We start from the raw sequence: 19,389 nt of genomic DNA, 5'->3' as shown, positions 1-19,389 counted from the left end.
GTGGAAAGCCCCACTAGAAATAAAAAGAGACATTTCATAATGGTAATATACTCAGAAAATATTTCAATTCTAGATATATGTGTGCCTAATATCATGTCCTCAAAATTTATAAGGCAAAACAGAACTAAAGAAAGAACTAGGTGGATCCCTAATTATAGCGCTAGTTTTTAACAAACCTCTCTCAGGAACTGATAGAATAATCAGACAAAAAAGGAATAAAGATGGAGATGGGTTGAGCAAAACAAGTTCAGAGGGGTAGTTGTTGGAGGGGAAGTGATGGGGACAGAAGGGTGTTGGAACCCTTTGCAATATCCAGGCGAGAGATGGTGAAGCAAAGTACTGGGGTCACTGCATTCTGAAATCGATATTGACGGCTGAGCCAAGACCTCCTGACATGGATGTAGGCTGTGGGAGAAAGAAAGAGTCAAAAATGACACCAGGCAAATGAAAGGGTGGAATGGCCATCAAGCGAGAAGTGGAAGACTGTGATAGTAGGTTTGGGGATAGGACAGGGAGTTCAGTTAGAACATCGGCATTTGAAATGTCTTTGATTTCTCTATCTAAGACCTTTCCACCTCTAAGTCATTTACTCACTCCACCTAAAAGTGGAGCCCTACCACTCTCAGAAGCCCCTTCAGGGCTTGTCTGGGTCTGGCCCCTGCTTATGCTTCCATCCCATCTCCCTCCCTTCCTCCCTAGCTCCTTCTGTTCCTCTACAGTGAACCTAATTACAGCTCCCCAGAGGAGTTCTTACTTCTAACCCTTTTATGCACTATTCTTGTGACTTGGACTATCTTTTAGTTCTTTGCCTGAATACCTGGATTCATCTTTCAGGCAAATAATCTTATTCCCTAGGAATCCTGTGCTGAAGACTACATCTGGCCTCTGCACTGCCTTTTGTACATTAGCACTATCCTCCGTGTTTTCCACAACTGTATCACTTACCATACAAAATCATAATTGCTTATTTACTTCTGTTTCTCCCACCAACCCAAAAGCCCCTTCAGGGTAAGTAACAGGACCTGTGTGCGCACCTGATGAAAAGGGTGTCTGATACATTGCCTTGTGCCTTGTTAAATAAATTCTCTATATAAGGCACAAAAACAATAACTGTGAAAACATATGGATCCCCAAAGGTTGGAAAGCATGGCTTTAAAAATCTCATTGTATGCATCCTGGAAATTTAATTTTTAAGGTGTTATAAGTGATCACATAACAATCGAGGAGAAAAATGAACAGAAAAACAATCCTTGAGGTTTAATATGATCTCACCAAAAGCCTAGGATAGATGTTAGCTTTTGAACGGAATATACCTCGCACTACCATTGTCATGCCATATGTAGATTCCTGCTAAAAACACATAACAAAACATCCTTCATTTCCTTCTGCTTTCAGTAATGTGTAATTTTTTACTTTCAAGCATATGAAAATAATCAAGCTAATTACGTATAACATTGTCAGAAGTTTTTCTCCTACAGACAAATAAAGGATCTCCTTGTCAAGTGGAGAATGGAGTATAAATAATAAAGCTTCCTTTCCAGACACTGTGGGTTTTTAATGTTCCTTGAGCACACCACTTCAAGGATGCATGCCACTTTGACATTTTAAGTCACTGTGATCTTGTCTTCATGGCCACTGCCTCAAAATCTTTTTATCTGACTACTAAATCCACTTCATCTTACCTAGGATAAGGTTTGCCAGCTAAATTTTGTCTAGCTAGCCAATTTTTCTGAGATTCAGAGAAGCAGTAGCTACCTACCTCAGATGTTTAAAAAAAAAAAAAAAAGATAAATCTAAAAACAAACGAACTTGAGCAGACACCAAAGGAAGGGACCTTCGCTTCCAAGAATCTGAGATTTAATAGGGTTAAAACCTCTTGAAACCAAACTGTTTAGCTCTCAACCCTCAAAAAAAGACTTCCAAAGCTGGTATGTTAATTTTTTCACCTAACTCATAACACTAATGATGCATGTGGAAAGGAAAATGCAACGAATTTCATACAGAAATTAGGTATAAATTTTCTTTCATGAAAGCATATGTAACTATGCTTCATAATTATTTTATATTTTTCATCTATTTAATTTTAATAACAAATAAATGAACTATATCACTCTAATCACTATGTGTGTTTTTTGTTACTTTGTCTATTCAAGATAAGAATTACACATTTAACAGAGGTGTTCTCAATTATTTGCTTTATACCAAACATTCCTTTGATGTTGGTGTTTAGTTTCGTGTTGGAAAGCTCAATGGTGGGGACAAAAAAAGGCAAAAGGAGTTCTAATTGAAGAAGTCCATCTCACAAGAATCAATATCGAGAAGAAAAACAGGTGTGTTGCTAAGCAAAGTATTTTTTTCTATTGCCCTATTCATGCCCTTTTCAAACATCTCATTTATGAGTCCAAACCAGCTGTCACTGCACTATTTTGCAAGCCAGAGCTCAGCTATTTATGCTGTCTCTGCTGTTAGAGATCTATATGTTTTGATCTTTTTTCTACTTAGCACATGAGAAGCAAAATGCTGATATGTAACACTTGTTAATTGGAACATAAAGATATTTCATTTTATATGTGGGTTATTTCAGTGATACATACTATTTCTTATTCAAAAAATAGATATTTAGAAAAGACATGCAGTCCCTGAAAGTGTAGGAGAATAGAGGCTTTAACCATAAAAATGGTGTACAAGACAAGAAGGATGGGAGGAGAAATTTATACAGGTTTGCCCTAATGAAGCTTTAGAGGAAGCTGGAGGAGGAGACATGAGGAAGTAACGATCAAGACAGAGAGGCTAGCACTAAGCATTCCTCGATGTGCACCAAGAATTCTCTGTGCTCACATAAGCATAGATCGTTTCCTTTTAATTTGCTTTCTAATTTTACCCTTCAAGATATTTTTAACAGATTGCCCACAATAAATTGTTTGGCCACCATCAATTTTCTGCATCAAGGTGATTACACATATTATAAAATAAATGGTAGAAATACAATTTCAAAATATATCTAGATGTGTTGGGATATGCTGTTTTTTATCAACATTCATATTCCATTAGGAAAAGTTGTAGGAGCATATTAAAAGGATTCTAAACCCCAAGGTTCTTGTCAATTCTGGTGTTTCAAAGGCAATACTTATTAGAACTACCAAACAATTTTATGCAAAAATAATTTTAAATTCAAAATAAACGATCATAGCTACTGAACCGAAAATTGACTTGCCTGTGTTCGGAATTCAACATTTCAGTCAAGTTGTACTAAGGCCTGTTAAAGTAACACACGATCAGCTCTGTCATTTTATTATGCCAAATACAGCAAAGATCTGTAGTTCAGTCATGGGACTGTTTGCCTTATATTTTCTGGAGAGGTGAAACCTCTTAACTGAATCCTACATTTAATCATCTCCAAATCCCAAGCTATATCTCCTGATCCCTGTTTTGATTTAAAATAAAATTCATTTTCTGGTGTTCTGTGTGAGTTTGCTTCAAGCTTGACTTAGAGATTTATGAATAGCATTTACTGTTTACTTACTGACCACTTCTGCAGTTCCGATCCCCATGGGTGTCTTCCACAAGGCTGCGGTATGTTGGGAGATGGGAAGGAGGTGGATTGGCGAATGATTTCATGCAGTAAAACACAGCACCCTCACTCTTGAAGCCAAAGCAAATATTTTGAGGATAAAGTAACCTCTTGGATTTGAGTAGCACATTTGATATGAGAGTACAAGTTTGTCTGAACAAACGTATGCCATTTCCAATATGCCTGCCGCACCCTGCTTCTGGAGAAAATGCTCCTGTATTTCAGGGGTGAAATGTGACGGTGGTGATATAAGTGGTGAGTCCTCCTTTTGGTTGTCGTTTTTGGGTCTTTTTAGTGTGGGACAACATTCAATATGATTATTGCTAAAAGTCAATTGTTTTCTCATTTGGAAGTCAGTGTCCAGAAATAGAGAACGAAAGCAGCATTTCCCAGTGAAAGAAAGCCCTTGAGTATTTACTGCATTAAAGGATTTAGGAAAGCAGGTAGCACCGGAAGGAAATACGGCTGTGCCTCAATGCAGGTGGGCAACACAACAGCCAGCAGGAATAAGCTACCCCTCAGTCCAAGTTATATGCTCTCTGAAATATTCAACATTGATGATAATGCCTTGCTTCTTTAGAGCTTCTCCTCCCTTGACTTCTGAGACTGACAATTCTGTTACTTTTTCTTTTTCTTTTTTTTTTTTTTTTTTTTTTTGAGACAGAGTCTTGCTCTGTCACCCAGGTTGGAGTGCAGTGGTGCGATCTCAACTCACTGCAAACTCCTCCTCCCGGGTTCAAGCAATTCTCCTGTTTCAGCCTCCTGAGTAGCTGGGATTACAGGCACCCGCCACCACGCCGGGCTAATTTTTGTATTTTTAGTAGAGATGTGGTTTCGCCATGGTGGCCAGGCTGGTCTCAAACTCCTGACTTCAGGTGATCCGCTCGCCTCGGCCTTCCAAAGTGCTGGGATTACAGGTGTGAGCCACCGCGCCCAGACTCTGTTACTTTTTCTACCATTTTAGTAACGCTTCTCTCAGATTCCAACTGTTCATCCCGTAAATGAATGTTTCCCAAGTGATATCCACTAACATGAGAATTCCGTGGATGCCCATCAGCATCCCTGGAAATAGACAAGTGATATTTTCCATGCTACCTAAGTGGGATTTCTACACACAGGAAACAATCTCTGCCTTAAATATTCTTGTTCCTCATGTTTCATCTCTCTCTACTCAGTTCTCGGACAATTGCACGCACAATGTTTTCTTCCAGCCACAGTTTACATATTTATGAAGTACAAATCTCTCTCTCCAGCCCCAAACATTCTCCTGGTCTCCAGGTCCACTTTGTCAACATTCCACTATATATCTCCCCTATAGATCCCATAGGAATGCCAGTCCCTCACCACACATAAAACAAAACACTTGTTCAGGATTCACAATTCTCATCTTCTATGCTAATAGCAATATCTACCCACTTCCCCCATTCACAAACCAAAGAATAATTCTAAACTCTTCTTCACTACCTTAAGTCATGTACCAAGTCCAGTTAATTCAATCTTTTAACTCTCTATATTTAATTCTATGTCTTTGTCAAGACTTCATGAATTTCTATTTGGATTACTAAAGCATCCTCCTTATTGGTCCCCCAGACTTCGGCAAGACACATCATAATACTGTAGGAATAAAATGAGGTGTCACCTCCTCTTTGCATGACCTTGAGTAAGTGATTTAATTTTCCTCCTCCTAGGGTAATAGCTATTGAAGGAGTTAAGCAGGTAAAACACAAAACTGAAGACCTAGAAAGAATAAACATGAAATACTCACTACTTTGACTTCTTCAGAGTAGGCAAATGTTCACATGTTTTCAAAATGATTCCCCTAAAATGCAAATGTTACCATGCACGATTCACAGATGCTCATGCCGTTCACCTGCTTATACACATCCAGTGACAGCTCAAACCAACCTGAAAGTCGAGAGCATGGCATTCAAAGCCCTTCATGTTCTGCTTCCCCTGACATTTTCCTCAGGCACCCGTAACCTGTCTCTACACCAATTATGTCTGAATGCCATCACTAATTCAAGAATTAGTTCAATCTAGGAAAGGACAGTAAATTTACTTGCATGTGGTAAAAGTTATCTTTCTTGTCTGCTGCCCCCAGCCAGCCACTAAAGAGAAGAGCCAGTGCTGGTTCATACCCACAGGGACACAGACCACACTTCTTTGTAATTAATCGCAAGTAATGATCTGCCTTGTATAAAAACGTATTTGAATATCCACGGCTGGTTTTACACATAATTTTCCGACTCTTTCAAAGTGACATATGCTGAATAGCAGTGTGAATTTACAGCCAGGCTTTCTAAGCCATTATCACTGCTTTAATGACAAAATACTGTCACCAGCACCTCAACCTTCATCCAAGTTCAGTTTCTTCATTTCACCTGCATCGGGACTTAGAAATAAAACCCCAATTTTCTTTACAATGTACCCACAGTGCCTATTCACAGAAAGGCTAGCCTTAAGGTAGAAGAGAACCTTTATTTTTAAAGATTCTGTCTTTGGGGCTTGTTTCCAGAGGAACTCCTAAAGCCTTTTGTAGCTAAAGAAACCACTATTCAAAGAGAAGCACCGAAAGCCCAGTAAACCTCCAGACATTTCATTCCCAGGGCTCTGGGGGTATTATAACCTATGGAGCAAGCTCGGTGACCCTTGTACACTATGTTGCTTGTAATCTTTTTTTATAATACTAAGATAGGAAAAGATAGGCTGACATAAAAATCAAGGAGAACCAATTTTTTTCTATAACATTTTAGTTTGCCTTTTAAAATACCCCTGTTCATTCATTTGAATTAAAGATGGGATCACATGAGACTAAAGAGGAGCATATGACTTATTATATTTAAAAGAATTCTAAATTTGCATTAGAAGAGATTCTGATCACATAAAAGTATGTTGTCTTATTCTAGTGTTGTGATCATCAAGGCAGATGATTCTGCGGTTGTGATCATCAATGCAGTTGACCAGAATAAGACAACACACTTTTTTTTTTTTTTTTTTGAGATGATGTTTTGCTCTTACTGCCCAGGCTGGAGTGCAATGGCACAATCTCGGCTCACTGCAACCTCCGCCTCCCCGGTTCAAGCAATTCTCCTGCCTCAGCTTCCCAAGTAGCTAGGATTACAGGGATGCACCACCATGCTCAGCTAATTTTTTTTTTTTAATTTAGTAGAGATGGGGTTTCACGTTAGTCAGGCTGGTCTCAAACTCCTGACCACAGGTGATCCACCCACCTTGGCCTCCCAGAGTGCTGGGATTACAGGCGTGCATCACCATGCCCAGCCTGACAACATACTTTCATGTGATTTATTATCTCTATTGATAATTGTCTCTTGATAATAAATGTGTTCAAAAACCCATCTTTCACAGTCAAATAGAAGTTTAGATGTTTTCTTCCTATGACATCCCTCTACCAAAATGCTTAGTTTCACTGAGGATTATTACATTTAATACAGTAGTATAATATTTCCAAGATTAATCTGTGCAGTTTACATTTCTTAGTCTCCCATCTTCATCCCTGTCCCCCATTAGAGCTGCCAGGCTATTTTCTTCTTCCTTCCTCCAAGGAAGAATGTGAGGAAGCAGAAGTCCAGGAAAGGGGATGTATTATTATCTTTCTGAGTTTTGTGCTTGAACTGACAAATTTCTTAGAGAAATAAGAAAACAAAGACCAAATTTTTTTTGGAGGGGGGCATATTTTTTTGAAAAGTTTACAGCTGTGGGCTAGTAGGAGACAAGGAGGGAAATAAATACAGAGCAGAAATTAATGACAATATAGATAAATACATGTCCCAGATAAAGAGATTCTGAAACCTGCCTCTCCAGAGGGTCAGCAGCACTGGAGGTAAGTATGTTAGAGCCCTGTGTGTGCTAAGTGTGTGAGACCAAGAGCAAACAAGATGTCTTCCCTAGGAAGAGTCCTCACAAGGTGGTGTTACATGCCCACAGGTTCCTATGCCCACTAAGCAATAAGAGACCCCCTGCACTGAGACACCAGGGTTCATGGCAAAGAAAGAGTTTAATGATCGCAGAGCACCCAATAAGGAGATAACAGGAGATGCACAAATGCATCTCCCGGAGGAGTTCTGGGCTGGAGTTTTTATGGAGATCTTGAAGGGTGAGGGGCCGAATAATTGGGGTCATTGATGGGTCTGGGTAAGGAAGATGAAGTCATCAGTATGTGTGAACTGCATTCTTTGATGATTCAGCTCCTTGTGGTCCTGCAGACCAGCTGAGTAAGTAGTTTCATTAGTGGGAAGGACCTGAAAAAATATCTCAAAGGGAAAACTTAATGTTTCATAATGTTCAAGTTGTTACCTGTAGAGCAGTTAAGGCGATCTATAATCTTGTAACAGGGTCTACATGATTCTGAGGCAAGAGGCAATCAACTGTGAGGAAGGGGTCAGGCAGTAAGCTGACCAAATAATTAATGCTCAGTGTGCTGCAAGCTGGGTTTATTTCATTTCTCTCTTTCCCTTTTTTCTGGTTAATTTTATAAAGTTTATAGGGGCGGATTCAGTGGCACGGTTGGATAATGGACTGAGCTAGCCCAGGCTCTATGTCACTAAAAAGGCACGAGAATAGTGGAATGATTCTTATGTCCCCAACAAAGTCCCAGAAGAAGCAAAGATGCCACCAAGATATAAAGGGTCCAGGCAGACAGGGCCAAGCTACATTTCAGCATGATCTTCAGAAATCAAAGACCAAGGTTCAGATGGGACAACCAACATATCACTAGATCTTCACATAGACAGGCAATATATGTTTTTCACTCTCCAATCTCCTTGAATTCTATTGAGTCACTATAACCCTTATTCCCAGAATTTATATATTTATCCTGGGAAGAAGACACTGGCAATGATCAAGAATGAATTTTTCTCACTGCAGTAAAATGGGCAGATGGAGTAAAAATTAGGCTGAATTAGGAAAACAAAATATAGAACTATTTTTTATAAATAAGCTTGTAACCCTTACAGTTTACAGTTTATAAATAAGTTTGTAACCCTTATAGTTCATTATAAATTATTCATTCATTAGAATATATGTAACATTCTTACTCTTTGTTAGAGCTCACTACCAGTAGTGTTTCCATGTACATTATTTGTCATCATGGCCCAAGTATTTATTAATCATATACTTTGTATAGGACATTGAGGTTATGTTGAATTAGACTACATGAATGGTAAGTTTTATGCAATAAAATGTTTCTAATTTCTTAGAGTTTCAGAGAGAACACACTAGCCAATATAGAAATGAACAAAGATTCATGAAGAAATCTATCAAAAGACTATACATTTCTTTCTGAGTATAAGAAAGAAAATATAGCCAGCTTGAATTGCTTCAGAGGATGACTATTTGAAATTAACATAAAAGCAGCGTTGCCACAGCCCAAGAAACTACAAGACAGGATTCATGGAGTCTGACTGATTGATGCAATTTTCATATCCATATATACTTGGGATTTTTTTTATGCTGGAAGTATTTCAAACTTTGAACCACTTATTAGGGTACCAAAAAATATCCTACTCAACTTCCACTTCAGAACTGATCATTAGAACAGTACTCCACCTTAGATTATACTGCGACTCTCTATCTCAATATTCTTAGATACTTCAAGATGTTCAATGTGTTAAGGATGAACAAAAAGCTCAGGTAGACTGGCACAGTTTGCAAGTAAGACTCACAAAGCCTGCCTTTTCTTTATAGCATCAGACTCTTTTTTCTGCAAAGGGGGGAATGATCTATTTGACACATTTCTCAAGGATTCTTTTATTCTGTCACTTCTCAAGCAGAGAGTAAAAAACACCTTTCCTCTTCCCCCTAGTAATATATTTTGTGATTTTTCCATCAGCCCAGCAACTCTGAAAATCTGCTGAAAGTCACTTTAGTGCACTCACATAGGAAACTGCATTTTCCTACTAAAAAAATAGAAAAAAAGCCACATGTCACTGTGAAAATATATACTATATATGGGCATATAATATAGGTATATATATTCTTATTATATATATATCCATCTATAGAGACATAGATATACATAGTTTAATATAAAATCTCCAGGAACAGATATTTTAAATGTAAAATAAGCAGAACAATTCAAGAGACACTGGGAATACAGAAGGAAAGACTGTATCACCAATTGTATGATTTGTTAAACATTTGTACAACAAATAGCATAAAATTCTAATTTTAAAATACAAGCTTCATAATCACCAGATGATTTATCTGAAGCATAGAAATATTTAGGACTTACAGTTAATAACAGTTTAGTTAACATCACCGCAAAAAGGCTTAAAAATTATTCTACCACAAAGAATGAGATGTGATGGTCTGGTGAAATATTTCCAGGAGCATATTATCATCTTATATGAATCTCTTTCTGGTACAAAACAATCAGCAAGGTGTAGAGAAGTGGACTGAAAAAATAGAAGCAATAAAATGTAGAAGTTTGCTACAAAGAAGAGAATATTTTTAAACTCATTGATGAAAGCATGTTGTGGGCTTTTAAAAAATATGGAAGATTAACACACCCTACATGCAGATCTTTAAAAGCCCATGTCTTAGGATAACACTGGATTTCCTTGGCTATTTCAAAAGTCTTATCCTTTCTTTTTTTTATTATTATAAGTTCTGGGATACATGTGCAGAATGTGCAGGTTTGTTACATAGGTATACACGTGCCATGGTGGTTTGCTGCACCCATCAACTCATCATGTACACTAGGTATTTCTCCTAATGCTATCCATCACCTAGCCCCAAAAACCCCAAAAGGCCTCAGTGTGTGATGTTCCTCTTCCTGTGTCCATGTGTTCTTATTGTTCTACTACCACTTATGAGTGAGAACATGCAGTGTTTGGTTTTCTGTTCTTATGTTAGTTTGCTGAGAATGATGGTTTCCAGCTTCATCCATGTCCCTGCAAAGGACATGAACTCATCCTTTTTTATGGCTGCATAGTATTCCATGATGTATATGTGCCACATTTTCTTTATCCATTCTATCATTGATGGGTACTTGGGTTGGTTCCAAGTCTTTGCTACTGTGAACTGTGCTGCAATAAACATACATGTGCATGTGTCTTTATAGTAGAATGATATACAATACTTTGGGTGTATACCCAGTAATGAGATGGCTGGGTCAAATGATATTTCTGGTTCTAGATCCTTGAGGAATCAGCACCCTGTCTTCCACAATGCTTGAACAAATTTACCAACAGTGTAAAAGTGTTCCTATTTCTCCACATCCTCTCCAGCATCTGTTGTTTCCTGACTTTTTAATGATCAACATTCTAACTGGTGTGAGATGGTATCTCATTGTGGTCTTGATTTGCATTTCTCTAATGACCAGTGACTATGAGCTTTTTTTCATGTGTTTGTTGGCCATATAAATGTCTTCTTTCCAGAAGTGTCTGTTCATATCCTTCAGCCACTTTTTGATGGGGTTGTTTTTTTTCTTGTAAATTTGTTTAATTTCTTTGTAGATTCTGGATATTAGCCCTTTGTCAGATGAATAGATTGCAAAAATTTTCTCCCATTCTGTAGGTTGTCTTCTCACTCTGATGATAGTTTCTTTTGCTGTGCAGAAGCTCTTTAGTTTAATTCGATCCCATTTGTCAATTTTGGCTTTTGTTGCCATTGCTTTTTGTGTTTTAGTCATGAAGTCCTTGCCCATGCCTATGTCCTGAATGGTATTGCCCAGGTTTTCTTCTAGGGTTTTTATGGTTTTAAGTCTTACATTTAAATCTTTAATCCATCTCGAGTTAATTTTTGTATAAGGTATAAAGAAGGGCTCCAATATCAGTTTTCTGCATATGGCTAGCCAGTTTTCCCAACACCATTTATTAAATAGGTAATCCTTTCCCCATTGCTTGTTTTGGCAGGTTTGTCAAGGATTTCAATAAGCTTAGGCACCATGATCAAGACAGCTTCATCCCTGGGATGAAAGGCTAGTTCAACATACACAAATAAATAAATGTAATCTATGACATAAACAGAACCAATGACAACAACCACATAATTATTCCAATAGATGCAGAAAAGCCTTTGATAAAATTCAATACCCCTTCATGCTAAAAACTCTCAATAAACTAGGTATTGATGGAATGTATCTCAAAATAATAAGAGCTATTTATGATAAACCAAACAGCCAATATCATACCGAATGGGCAAAAGCTAGAAGAATTCCCTTTGAAAATTGGCACAAGACAAGGATGCCCTTTCTCACCACTACTATTCAACACAGTATTGGAAGTTCTGGCCAGGGCAATCAGGCAAGAGAAAGAAATAAAGGATATCCAAATAGGAAGAGAGAAAGTCAAATTGTCTCTGTTTGTAGATGACATGATTGTATATTTAGAAAACTCCATCATCTCAGCCCAAAATCTCCTTAAGCTAATAAGCAACTTCAGCAAAGTCTCAGGATACAAAATCAATGTGCAAAAATCACAAGCATTCCTAAACACCAATAACAGACAAACAGAGAGCCAAATCATGAGTGAACTTCCATTCACAATTGCTACAAAGAGAACAAAATACCAAGGAATCCAACTTACAAGGGATGTGAAGGACCTCTTCAAGGAGAACTACAAACCACTGCTCAAGGAAATAAGAGAAGACACAAACAAACAGAAAAGCATTCCATGCTCATGCACAGGAAGAATCTATATCATGAAAATGATCATACTTTCTAAAGCAATTTATAGATTCACTGCTATCCCCATCAAGTTACCATTGACTTTCTTCACAGAATTAGAAAAAAACTACTTTAAATTTCATATGGAACCAAAAAAGAGCCCATATAGCCAAGAGAATCCTAAGCCAAAAGAACAAAGCTGGAAGCATCATGCTACCTGACCTCAAACTATGCTACAAGGCTACAGTAACCAAAACAGCATGGTGCTGGTACCAAAACAGATATATAGACCAACTAAACAGAACAGAGGCCTCAGAAATAATGCCACCATCTACATTTCCAGTGAATTTTCTAATAATTACTGAAATGTGGGGGAAAGCCTATAGCATCAATTTTGTAAAAAGTATTGTATATTTTGTAAAACATAAAAATAATGTTTCCAATGATTTTATTTCCTCTCCAATATACAAATACGGCCTCTGTAAAATACAATTCTGAAAATATAATTTATAATCCCCACAGTCTAAGGATATTGGGAAAAACCTTTAATCTTCTATATTTTATGTAAATTCTCAAGATTCAATATGTTCAATTGTTACCCTTACAAATTGCTTTGGAATTGCATGACTAATTTAAAACTGAACAATAACAAAAAACAGCAGTGAGTCAAACAGTTAAGTAACACTGTCACAATTATTCTTCAATTCATAAAAATAAGAAATGTCATTGATCCTTCTTCCTCAAAAGCTATACAAATTGAATTTTTAAAAATTAATCAAAATGAACACTTTTACTACCCAAGTGATTATCTGCTAATAATGTATGGAAGTCTTACAGTTTAGACCTATTATAAGGAAAAAATAACCTCTTCAAAACTTCTCAAATTTAATCTTTTTTTAACTTTTAAGTTTAGGAGTCCAATCGCAGGTTCGTTATATAGGTAAACTTGTGTCATGGGAGTTTGTTGTACAGATTATTTCGTCACCCAGGTATTAAGCTAGTACCCATTAGTTGTTTTTCCTGATCCTCTCCCTCTTCTTACCCTCTACCCTCCAAAAGGCCCCAGTGTGTGTTGCTCCCCTCTATGTGTTTGTGTGTTCTCAACATTTAGCTCCTACTTAGAAGTGAGAACATGCAGTATTTGGTTTTCTGTTCCTGTGTTAGTTTGCTAAGGATGATGCCTTCCATCCATGTCCCTGCAAAGGACATGATCTCATTTGTTATGGCTGCTTGATATTCCATGTTCTACATGTACCACATTTTCTTTATCCAGTCTATCACTGATGGACATTTAGGTTGATTCCATGTCTTTGCTGTTGTGAATAGTGCTGCAATGAACATACGCGTGCATGTATCTTTATAATAGAATGATTTATATTCCTTTAGGTATATACCCAGTAATGAAATTGCTGGGTCAAATGGTATTTCTGTCCTTAGGTCTTTGAGGAGGAATCACCACACTGTCTTCCACAGTGGCTGAACTAACTTACACTCCCATCAACAGTGTATAAGCATTCCTTTTTTGTCACAACCTTCCTACCATCTTTTTTTTTTTTTTGACTTTTTAATAATTGCTATTCTGACAGATATGAGATGGTATCTCATTTGTGGTTTACATTTGCATTCCTGTAATGATCAGTGATGTTGAGTTTTTCATATGATTGTTGGCTACATGTATATCTTCTTTTGAAAAGTGTCTGTTCATGTCCTTTGCCCACTTTTTAATGGGGTTGTTTTTTCTTGTAAATGTAAGTTCCTTGTAGACTCTGGATATTAGACCTTGGTCAGATAGATTATAAAAATTTTCTCCCATTCTGTAGGTTGTCTGTTCACTCTGATGATAGTTTATTTTGCTGTGCAGAAGCTCTTTAGTTTAATTAGATCCCATTTGTCAATATTGGCTTTTTTTGCAATTGCTTTTGGTGTTTTCATCATAAAATCATTGCCCATGCCTATGTCCTGAATGGTATTCCCTAGGGTGTCTTCCCAGGTTTTTATAGTTTGGGATTTTACATGTAAGTATTTAATTCATCTTTATTTTTGTATATGGTATAAGGAAGGAATCCAGTTTAAATCTTCTGCATATGTCTAGTCAGTTAACCCATCACCATTTATTGAATAGGGAATCCTTTCCCTGTTGTTTGTTTTTGTCAGGTTTGTTGAAGATCAGATAGTTACAGGCTTTCAGTCTTGTTCCTGGGTTATCCATTCTGTTCCATTGGTCTATGTGCTTGCTGTTGTACCAGGACCATGCTGTTTTCATTACCGTAGCTCTGTAGTATAGTCTGAAGTCAGATAGTGTCATGCCTCCAGCTTTGTTCTTTTTGCTTAGGACTTCCTTGGCTATTTGGGCTCTTTTTTGGTTTCATATGAATTTTAAAACAGCTTATTCTCGTTCTGTGAAGAATGTCAGTGGTAGTTTAATGGGAATAGCATTAAATCTATAAATTGCTTTAGGCAGTGTGGTCATTTTCAATATATTGATTATTCCTATCCATGAGCATGGAATGATTTTCCATTTGTTTGTGTCATCTATGATTTCTTTGAGTAGTGGTTTGTAGTTCTCCTTGTAAAGATAATTCACCTCCCTGGTTAGCTGTATTCCTAGGTATTTTATTCTTTTTTGTGGCAATTGTGAATGGGAGTTCATTCATGATTTGGCTCTCGGCTTGACTGTTGTTGGTATATAGGAATGCTAGCACTCTTTGCACATTGATTTTTGTATCCTGAGACTTTGCTGAAATTGTTTATTAGCTTAAGAAGCTTTTGGGCTGAGATGATGGGGTTTTCTAGATACAGGATCTATATATACGATCATGTCATCTGCAAATGGGGACAGTTTGACTTCCTCTCTTCCTATTTGAATGCCTTTATATCTTTCTCTTGCCTTGATTTCCCTGGCCAGAACTTCCAATACTATGTTGAATGTGAGTGTTGAGAGACGGTACACTTGTCTTGTGCTGGTTTTCAATGGGAGTGCTTCCAGATTTTTCCCATTCAGTATGATGTTGGCTATGGGTTTGTCATAGATGGTTCTTATTATTTTGAGGTATGTTCCTTCAATATCTAGTTTATTGAGAGTTTTCAACATGAAGGGATATTGCATTTTATCAAAAGCCTTTTTGGCATTTATTGAGATAATCATGTGCTTTTTGTCTTTAGTTCTGTTTATGTGATGAATCACATTTATTGATTTGCATATTTTGAACCAACCTTGCATCCCTAGGATAAAGCCTACTTGATTGTCATGAATAAGCTTTTTGATGTGCTGCTGGATTCAGTTTGCCAGTATTCTGTTGAAGATTTTTGCATTGATGTTCATCAAGAATACTGGCCTGAAGTTTTCTTTTTTTTATTGTATCTCTGCCAGGTTTGGTATCAGGATGATGCTGTCCTCCTAAAATGAGTTAGGGAGAAGTCCCTCCTTTTCAATTTTTCAGGATAGTTTCAGTAGGAATGATACCAGCTCTTCTTTGTACATCTGGTGGAATTCAACTGTGAATCCATCTGGCCTGGGCCTTTCAGTTGGTAGGCTATTTATTACTGCCTCTATTTCAGAACTCATTATTGGTCAGTTCAGGGATTCAATTTCTTCCTGGTCCAGTCTTGGAAGGGTGTATGTGCCCAGGAATTTATCCATTTCTTCTAGGCTTTCTAGTTCATTTGCATAGAGGGGTTTATAATATTCTCTGAGGATTGTTTGTATTTCTACAGCACAACTCTTTCACAAGATAATGAAACACTAAAATCTTCTCATTGATTAAACTACAAGAAAAGAAAAACTCAAAACAAAGAGAATTAAATAATCTGACTATCTCATTGATAAAAGTGTATATGAAATAGAAAATCCAAAATACATTTCCCCACTCACTCTTAGCAAAATTAATTAATTAGTAGTTAAACAGAAATACATTAGTCATCTACTCATTTATAGCAACCCCTTCTTTAGTTAGTAGTAATAATATTCACATATATTTGGGAGCAAGAAGTACAAAGGAATTAGATCAATGTTTTTAATAAAAGGATACACTTTAAATTCTAATTTTCTGAGTTATTTTTCTAATTTTAATCAACATATAATCAACATTTCTGAATACCTAATGGCTTATTGAAATGACTGTCAAGTCTCTTAAAGGTTGATTTTTGAGATTTTTTTTCCTAATGGCTTACTATTTGAGTCACCTTGATTATTTATATATAATGTAATACTTGTTCTTTTTTGTTGAATATGCATTCAAATTTTGCATAAGAATGCAGGTGACCTGTAACTCTAAAGTGCCAATTTTTCTCACACTGACAAGTAAACATTGAAGTCTTTTCTTACTGCCTATTAACTTATTTTGATAGGGAAAAAATATAAACACGATTACATTTTTATGTTCCTTCAGGTGATTTTGAATCAGATCAGTTGTTCATTCAGGCCTGAACATCCTCAGAAATCAAGATGAGTAGTCTATATCTAGATTACAAATGTAAATGCAAATGTTTAAAGAGTCAGCTGATTGAGATATGGCAACAAGCTATTGAAAATGATCTACACCTTATATCTATGCCTTAGAACAGTTGCAAACTAATTGTAGTACTTTATTGTTACTCAGAGGTGTTCTGTGAAATCTTTTTTCAAGTGGAAATTCTAAAATTTAATCTCCCATAATCTATTATAATGTACATCTCAAGACCTACATTCAATTTACAGTTCACTTGCTACATAATGAAACTTCTATGAATCACATAGAAGCAAATCTACCTAGGTGGATGAGCAGTACTATCACATGACTAGAACCAGGGCAGCTAGAAGTCACTTGATCTTCCAAGCCAGATATCCAGAAATCTTCTCAGAATCATAGCTGTTCCTGAGCACCCACATCCCTATTCTCCATATACACACTGTTTCAAAGTCCTACTGATTCCACCACCTGAATAAATCTTCACCCATCCATTTTTCTCTATTTCCACTGTGATTGCTTTATTTTAGTCCCACGTCATCTCTCACTCACACTACTGCAATTGTCTGGTCTCCATGTCTCCAGTTTCTGCACTTCCTGAGCTGTTGTCCTAATTTTAGTTAGAGTGAGGTTTTTCTAATTCCATTCCCTCTTTCAGTTTTACTTACTGCCTACACTGTCTACGCCCCTGGAATAAACTACAAAGCATCTGTGGTCTGGTCTCTACTGGTCTTTTGTCTTCTCCTCGAAGCCCTCTCACATCATATTCCATACTTAAAACTACTACCAGTTTCTTTAACATACCAGAACACTTCGTGCCTCCAAGTTTATGTCACATCTTTTGCCTATATAATTACTCCCTCTCTATTGCATCCCAGCCACAGCCAACTTTCTGGGAAATTTAGCTGTTCTGGTAATCCAAGGTAGAAATGATCATCCATTCCTGGGAATGCCCACTGTGCCCTGCACATATATTGCCATATCCCCTGGAACTCTTCACTGCACACTTGGGTGTCTTATCTCCTTGTAAGTTCTTTGAGGTTGAAGACTGTCATACTCATCTTGTCTTCCTCAGCACCTGGTATGGTGCCTGGATTATAACAGTAAATCAATGTTTTTTGAAGGAGCCACTTAATAGAAAACAAAAAAACTTATTCTGCCTTTCTGAGGTGAACTCTATGTCAAATTACATATTGAAACACCTCTCAACGCTAGACTAGCTTAATAAAGAATGATATTAGCAGTCTATGAACTGTCATCCATTTTCTGTTTTTAATTTTTTGAGTAGATGTCACTGCTAAGTTAAATCACATAGCAGAGTCCCCAAGTGGAAAAGAACTTAACAAGGATTTTTCATTTGGTCTCTGGGAGCCTGTGCACACATAGTCCAAAGAAAAGCACTTTATTTTTTCCAATGTCATTGATGATTTCAATTTTACATTAATTAAATACCCTCTGTCTCATCTCTGCCTACCTCTCAGTACTTTCTACTTAACTATACCCTCCTAAAAGCTTAAATGTGAAGAGCACTGACTTTTAGAAAGGGGACTGGCATGGGGCTAAGAAATTGGTGTTCCACTGCTGGCTTTTTCTCATATGAATATTATGATTTGGGGAGGCTGCAACTTATAAGGCATTAAAGAAAAAATCTAACAGGACAACTCAAATTGCTTAGAAAAAATTTTCTATATTATTGAAGCTCACAAAACAGGAATTACTTAAATGGATAAATACATTAATGCAGGTGGAACTTTATTCAAATGCCAATTATCTCTAACGGATCTATACATTTCATCTATTTTCAAACAAAATGTCCTTATAAGTTTTTTGCAGAACCTGAGAAACTTATTCTAAAACTCATTATCAAATACACAAGGGTGAAGAATAGCTAAGACAATTTCATTTTGAAGTTTTAGGAAACTTGCCCCACCAAATGTCAAGACTACTTACAAAGCTGTAGTAATTATGACAGTGTTGTAGTGATATGGGAATCAACAAAAAAATCAACATAACAGAATACAGAACACAGAAACAGTCTTGTACATATATGGACGCTTGATATATGACACTGGTGGCCTTAAAAGTCAATAGAGGAAGGATGAACTCCTCAAACACTGCTTTTGGGACAATGATTATGTTATCATATGGAAAAAATGAGATTCATACCCCATACCATAAATTTTAAAATTCATTCTAGGTCCTTTAAAATCCTAAAAGCAGAAATCATAGTCCTCCTATGTGGAAATATACAAAAATATGTTTATGATTTCTGATCAGAGAAAATTTTCTAAAATAAAACATCAAAACCCAAACTATAAATAAAAAGACCAAAAAGTTTAACATTAAGAATAAAACATTTCACTTATCAAAAGACACCATAAATAATGACTTATACAAATGTATCTAGTAAATAAGTAAATAGCATGAATGTATACAGTGATCTTAGTACCTGTACACTCATTAAAGTATTACTTATAATAGCAGAAGAGCTTCCAGAAAAGCTCCCCAAACCAGGAACAATATGATAGGAGGCAAAGCACTGGACCACCCATGTCCTTGTGATCCTGCTGTCATTAATCAATCACCACCCTTCCCATCAGACATGTAAAAAAAGAGATGGAAGATGCCTATAAAGGGGTTTCTTTGAAGAGGGAATTTTCAATGACAGAGTTGAAGATTACTCTTCAAAACAAGAGAACCACTGGGAAAACTTGGCATATGTCCTCTGGAATTTGAAGGACATAGGA

The sequence above is a fragment of the Pan paniscus genome, chromosome 3 (assembly GCF_029289425.2).
Source record: "Pan paniscus chromosome 3, NHGRI_mPanPan1-v2.0_pri, whole genome shotgun sequence".
NCBI lineage: Eukaryota > Metazoa > Chordata > Mammalia > Primates > Hominidae > Pan > Pan paniscus.
This window is presented reverse-complemented; position numbering follows the sequence as displayed.